This window comes from Triticum aestivum, chromosome 4A (assembly GCF_018294505.1).
Source record: "Triticum aestivum cultivar Chinese Spring chromosome 4A, IWGSC CS RefSeq v2.1, whole genome shotgun sequence".
In the NCBI taxonomy this organism is placed as follows: domain Eukaryota; kingdom Viridiplantae; phylum Streptophyta; class Magnoliopsida; order Poales; family Poaceae; genus Triticum; species Triticum aestivum.
This window is the reverse complement of record NC_057803.1, coordinates 34644504-34651164: the sequence shown is the minus strand read 5'-3', so window position 1 is coordinate 34651164 and position 6661 is coordinate 34644504.

Genomic DNA, 6661 nt, shown 5'->3' with positions numbered 1-6661 from the left:
AGGAAGTATGCCCGAGAGGCAATAATAAAGTTGTTATTTATATTTCCTTATATCGTGAGAAATGTTTATTATTCATGCTAGAATTGCATTAATCGGAAACTTAGTACATGTGTGAATACATAGACAAACAGAGTGTCATTAGTATGCCTCTACTTGACTAGCTCGTTAATCAAAGATGGTTAAGTTTCCCAGCCATAGACATGAGTTGTCATTTGATGATCGTGATCACATCATTAGAGAATGATGTGATTGACTTGACCCATCCGTTATCTTAGCACTATGATCGTTTAGTTTATTGCTATTGCTTTCTTCATAACTTATACATGTTCCTATGACTATGAGATTATGCAACTCCCAAATACCAGAGGAACACTTAGTGTGCTATCAAACGTCACAACGTAACTGGGTGATTATAAAGATGCTCTACAGGTGTCTCCAATGGTGTTTGTTGGGTTGGCATAGATCAAGATTAGGATTTGTCACTCCGATAGTCGGAGAGGTATCTCTGGGCCCTCTCGGTAATGCACATCACTATAAGCCTTGCAAGCAATGTGACTAATAAGTTAGTTGCGGGATGTTGCATTATGGAACGAGTAAAGAGACTTGCTGGTAACGAGATTGAACTAGGTATGATGATACCGACGATCGAATCTCGGGCAAGTAACATACCGATGACAAAGGGAACAACGTATGTTGTTATGCGGTTCGACCGATAAAGATCTTCGTAGAATATGTCGAGGAGCCAATATGGGCATCCAGGTTCCGCTATTGGTTATTGACCAGAGAGATGTCTCGGTCATGTCTACATAGTTCTCGAACCCGTAGGGTCCGCACGCTTAACGTTCGTTGACGGTATAGTATTATATGAGTTGTGTATGTTGGTTACCGAATATTATTAGGAGTCCCGGATGAGATCACGGACATGACGAGGAACTCTGGAATGGTCCGGATATAAAGATTGATATATGGGATAATAGTGCTTGGTCTCCGGAAGGGTTCCAGAATTTACTGGAAGGGGTTCGGATGTTTCCTGAAATGTTTGGGTACGAGAACACTTTATTTGGGCCAAAGGGGAAAGCCCATAAGGTTTTTGGAAAGCGCAAAAGGAAGTTTTGCGGAGTCCAGGGGCCAGACACCAATGTCCCTGGCGTGTGGATCCAGACGCCGGGAACCCTGTCGTCTGGTCCTGGAGTCCGAGAAGGACTCTTGCCTTTCGGGTGAAACCGACTTTGTATAGGCTTTTACTCCAAGTTTCGACGCCGGGACTCAACATATAAATAGAGGGGTAGGGCTAGCACCCAAGACACATCAAGAATCACCAAGACATGTGCCGGCAACCCCGTCCCCTCTAGTTTATCGTCCGTCATAGTTTCCGTTGTGCTTGGCGAGGCCCTGTGGAGATCGTTCTTCACCAACACCATCACCACGCCGTCGTGCTGCCGGAACTCATCTACTACTTCACGGGTCTTGCTGGATCAAGAAGGTGAGGACGTCATCGAGCTGAACATGTGCTGAGCACGGAGGTGCCGTACGTTCGGTACTTGATCAGGACGGATCGTGAAGGTGTACGACTACATCAACTATGTTGATAATGCTTTCGCTTTGCGATCTTCAAGGGTATGAAGATGCTCTCCCCCTCTTGTCGCTATGCATCTCCTAGATAGATCTTGCGTGATCGTATGATTTTTTTTGAAATTGCTGTGTTCCCCAACAGTGGCATCCGAGCCAGGTCTATGCGTCTATGTTATATGCACGAGTAGAACACAAAGAGTTGTGGGCGATAATAGTCATACTGCTTACCAGCATGTCATACTTTGATTCGGCGGTATTGTTGGATGAAGTGGCGCAGACTGACATTACGCGTACGCTTATGCGAGACTGATTCTACCGACGTGCTTCGCACACAGGTAGCTAGTGGGTGTCTGTTTCTCCAACTTTAGTTGAATCGAGTGTGACTATGCCCGGTCCTTGTTGGAGGTTAAAACATCAAACTTAACAAAAAATCATTGTGGTTTTGATGCGTAGGTAAGAACAGTTCTTGCTAAGACCGTAGCAGCCATGTAAAACTTGCAGCGACAAAGTAGAGGATATCTAACTTGTTTTTGCAGGGCATGTTGTCATGTGATATGGTCAAGATGTGGTTATATAAATTGTTGTATGAGATGATCATGTTTTGTAACACAGTTATCGGCAACTGGTAGGAGCCATATGGTTGTCGCTTTATTGTAAGAATTGCAATCGCCATGTAATTGCTTTACTTTATCACTAAGTGATAGCGATAGTCATAGAAGCAATAGTTGGCGAGACGACAACGATGCTTCGATGGAGATCAAGGTGTTAAGCTGGTGACGACCATGATCATAACAGTGCTTTGGAGATGGAGATCAAAGGCACAAGATGATGATGGTCATATCATATCACTTATATTGATTGCATGTGATGTTTATCCTTTATGCATCTTATTTTGCTTAGTACGACGGTAGCATTATAAGATGATCTCTCACTAAATTTCTAGGTATAAGTGTTCTCCCTGAGTATGCACCGTTGCTACAGTTTGTCGTGCCGAGACACCACGTGATGATTGGGTGTGATAAGCTCTACATTCACATACAACGGGTGCAAGCCAGTTTTGCACACGCGGAATACTCGGGTTAAACTTGACGAGCCTAGCATATGTAGATATGGCCTCGGAACATTGAGACCGAAAGGTCGAGCGTGAACAATATAGTAGATATGATCAACATAGTGATGTTCACCATTGAAAACTACTCCATCTCACGTGATGATCGGACATGGTTTAGTTGATATGGATCACTTAGATGATTAGAGGGATATCTATCTAAGTGGGAGTTCTTAAGTAATATGATTAATTGAACTTTAATTTATCAGGAACTTAGTACCTGATAGTATTTTGCATGTCTATGTTGTTGTAGATAAATGGCCCGTGATGTTGTTCCGTTGAATTTTAATGCGTTCCTAGAGAAGGCTAAGTTGAAAGATGATGGTAGCAATTACACAGACTGGGTCCGTAACTTGAGAATTATCCTCATTGTTGCATAGAAGAATTACGTCCTGGAAGCACCGCTGGGTGCCAAACCAGCTACAGGAGCAACTCCAGATGTTGTGAACACCTGGCAGAGCAAAGCTGATGACTACTCGATAGTTCAGTGTGCCATGCTTTATGGCTTAGAACCGGGACTTCAACGAAGTTTTGAACAACATGGAGCATATGAGATGTTCAAGGAGTTGAAGTTAATATTTCAATCAAATGCCCGGATTGAGATATATGAAGTCTCCAATAAGTTCTACAGCTGCAAAATGGAGGAGAATAGTTCTGTCAGTGAGCATATACTCAGAATGTCTGGCTACCACAATCACTTGACTCAGCTGGGAGTTAATCTTCCAGTTGATAGTGTCATTGACAGAGTTCTTCAATCACTGCCACCATGCTACAAAAGCTTCATGATGAACTATAATATGCAAGGAATGGATAAGACGATTCCCGAGCTCTTCGCAATGCTAAAGGCTACGGAGGTAGAAATCAAGAAGGAGCATCAAGTGTTGATGGTCAATAAGACCACCAGTTTCAAGAAGAAGGGCAAAGGGAAGAAGGGGAACTTCAAGAAGAATGGCAAACAAGTTGCTGCTCAAGTGAAGAAGCCCAAGTCTGGACCTAAGCCTGAGACAGAGTGCTTCTAATGTACAGGGACTGGTCACTGGAAACGGAACTGCCCCAAGTATTTGGCGGAAAAGAAGGATGGCAAAGTGAAAGGTATATTTGATATACATGTTATTGATGTGTACCTTACTAATGCTCGCAATAGCGCCTGGGTATTTGATACTTGTTCTGTTGCTAATATTTGCAACTCGAAACAGGGGCTACGGATTAAGCGAAGATTGGCTAAGGACGAGGTGACGATGTGTGTGGGAAATGGTTCCAAAGTCGATGTGATCGCCGTCGTCATGCTACCTCTACATCTACCTTCGGGATTAGTTTTAGGCCTGAATAATTGTTATTTTATGCCAGCGTTAAGCATGAACATTATATCTGGATCTTGTTTGATGCGAGACGGTTATTTATTTAAATCAGAGAATAATGGTTTTTCTACTTATATGAATAATATCTTTTATGGTCTTGCACCCTTAATGAGTGGTCTATTTTTACTAAATCTTGATAATAGTGATACACATGTTCATAGTATTGAAGTGAAAAGATATAAGTTTAGTAATGATAGTGCAACTTATTTGTGGCACTGCCGTTTAGGTCATATTGGTGTAAAGCGCATGAAGAAACTCCATGCTAATGGGCTTTTGGAATCACTTGATTATGAATCACTTGATTCTTGCGAACCATGCCTCATGGGCAAGATGACTAAGACTCCGTTCTCCGAAACAATGGAGCAAGCAACAGACTTATTGGAAATAATACACACTGATGTATGCGGTCTAATGAGTATTGATGCTCGCGGTGGGTATCACTATTTTCTAACCTTCACAGATGATTTGAGCAGATATGGGTATATCTACTTGATGAAACATAAGTCTGACACATTTGAAAAATTCAAAGAATTTCATAGTGAAGAGGAAAATCATCGTAACAAGAAAATAAAGTTTCTACGATTTGATGGTGGAGGAGAATATTTGAGTTACGAGTTTGGTCTTCATTTGAAACAATGCGGAATAGTTTCGCAACTCACGCCACCCAGAACACCACCACGTAATGGTGTGTCTGAACGTCGTAATCGTACTTTATTAGATGTTGTGCGATCTATGATGTCTCTTTCTGATTTACCGCTATCGTTTTGGGGTTATGCTGCATTCATGTTAAATAGGGAACCATCTAAATCCGTTGAGACGACACCATATGAACTATGGTTTGGTAAGAAACCCAAGTTGTCATTTCTTAAAGTTTGGGGCTACGATGCTTATGTGAAAAAACTTCAACCTGATAAGCTCGAACCCAAATCGGAGAAATGTGTCTTCATAGGATACCCAAAGGAGACTGTTGGGTACACCTTCTATCACAGATCTGAAGGCAATATATTCATTGCTAAGAATGGATCCTTTCTAGAGAAGGAGTTTCTCTTGAAAGAAGTGAGTGGGAGAAAAGTAGAACTTGATGAGGTAATTGTACCTATTCCCTTATTAGAAAGTAGTTCATCACAGAAATCAGTTCCAGTGATTCCTACACCAGTAAGTGAGGAAGCTAATGATGATGATCATGAAACTTCTGATCAAGTTACTACCGAACCTCGTAGGTCAACCAGAATAAGATCCGCACCAGAGTGGTACGGTAATCCTGTTTTGGAGGTCATGTTACTTGACCATGACAAACCTATGAACTATGAGGAAGCGATGATGAGCCCAGATTCCGCAAAATGGCTTGAGGCCATGAAATCTGAGATGGGATCCATGTATGAGAACAAAGTGTGGACTTTGGTTGACTTGCCCGAGGATCAGCAAGCCATAGAGAATAAATGGATCTTCAGGAAGAAGACTGACGCTGATGGTAATGTTACTGTCTATAAAGCTCGACTTGTTGCGAAAGGTTTTCGACAAGCTCAAGGAGTTGACTACGATGAGACCTTCTCACCTGTAGCGATGCTTAAGTCCGTCCGAATCATGTTAGCAATTCCCGCATTTTATGATTATGAAATTTGGCAAATGGATGTCAAAACTGCATTCCTTAATGGATATCTTAAAGAAGAGTTGTATATGATGCAACCAGAAGGTTTTGTCGATCCAAAAGGTGCTAACAAAGTGTGCAAGCTCCAGCGATCCATTTATGGACTGGTGCAAGCCTCTCGGAGTTGGAATATACGCTTTGATAGTGTGATCAAAGCATATGGTTTTATACAGACTTTTGGAGAAACCTGTATTTACAAGAAAGTGAGTGGGAGCTTTGTAGAATTTCTGATATTATATGTGGATGACATATTGTCGATCGGAAATGATACTGAATTTATGAATAGCATAAAAGGATACTTGAATAAGAATTTTTCAATGAAAGACCTCGGTGAACCTGCTTATACATTGGGCATCAAGATCTATAGAGATAGATCAAGACGCTTAATTGGACTTTCGCAAAGCACATACCTCGATAAAGTTTTGAAGAAGTTCAAAATGGATCAAGCAAAGAAAGGGTTCTTGCCTGTGTTACAAGGTGTGAAGTTGAGTCAGACTCAATGCCCGACCACTACAGAAGATAGAGAGAAAATGAAAGTCATTCCCTATGCTTCAGCCATAGGTTCTATCATGTATGCAATGTTGTGTACCAGACCCGATGTTTGCCTTGCTATTAGTTTAGCAGGGAGGTACCAAAGTAATCCAGGACTGGATCACTGGACAGCGGTCAAGAACATCCTGAAATACCTGAAAAGGACTAAGGATATGTTTATCGTTTATGGAGGTGACAAAGAGCTCGTTGTAAACGATTACGTCGATGCAAGCTTTGAAACTGATCCAGATGACTCTAAGTCACAAACCGGATACGTATTTTTATTGAATGGTGGAGCTGTCAGTTGGTGCAGTTCCAAGCAGAGCGTCGTGGCGAGATCTACGTGTGAAGCGGAGCACATAGCTACTTCGGAAGCAACAAATGAAGGAGTCTGGATGAAGGAGTTCATATCCGATCTAGGTGTCATACCTAGTGCATCGGGAC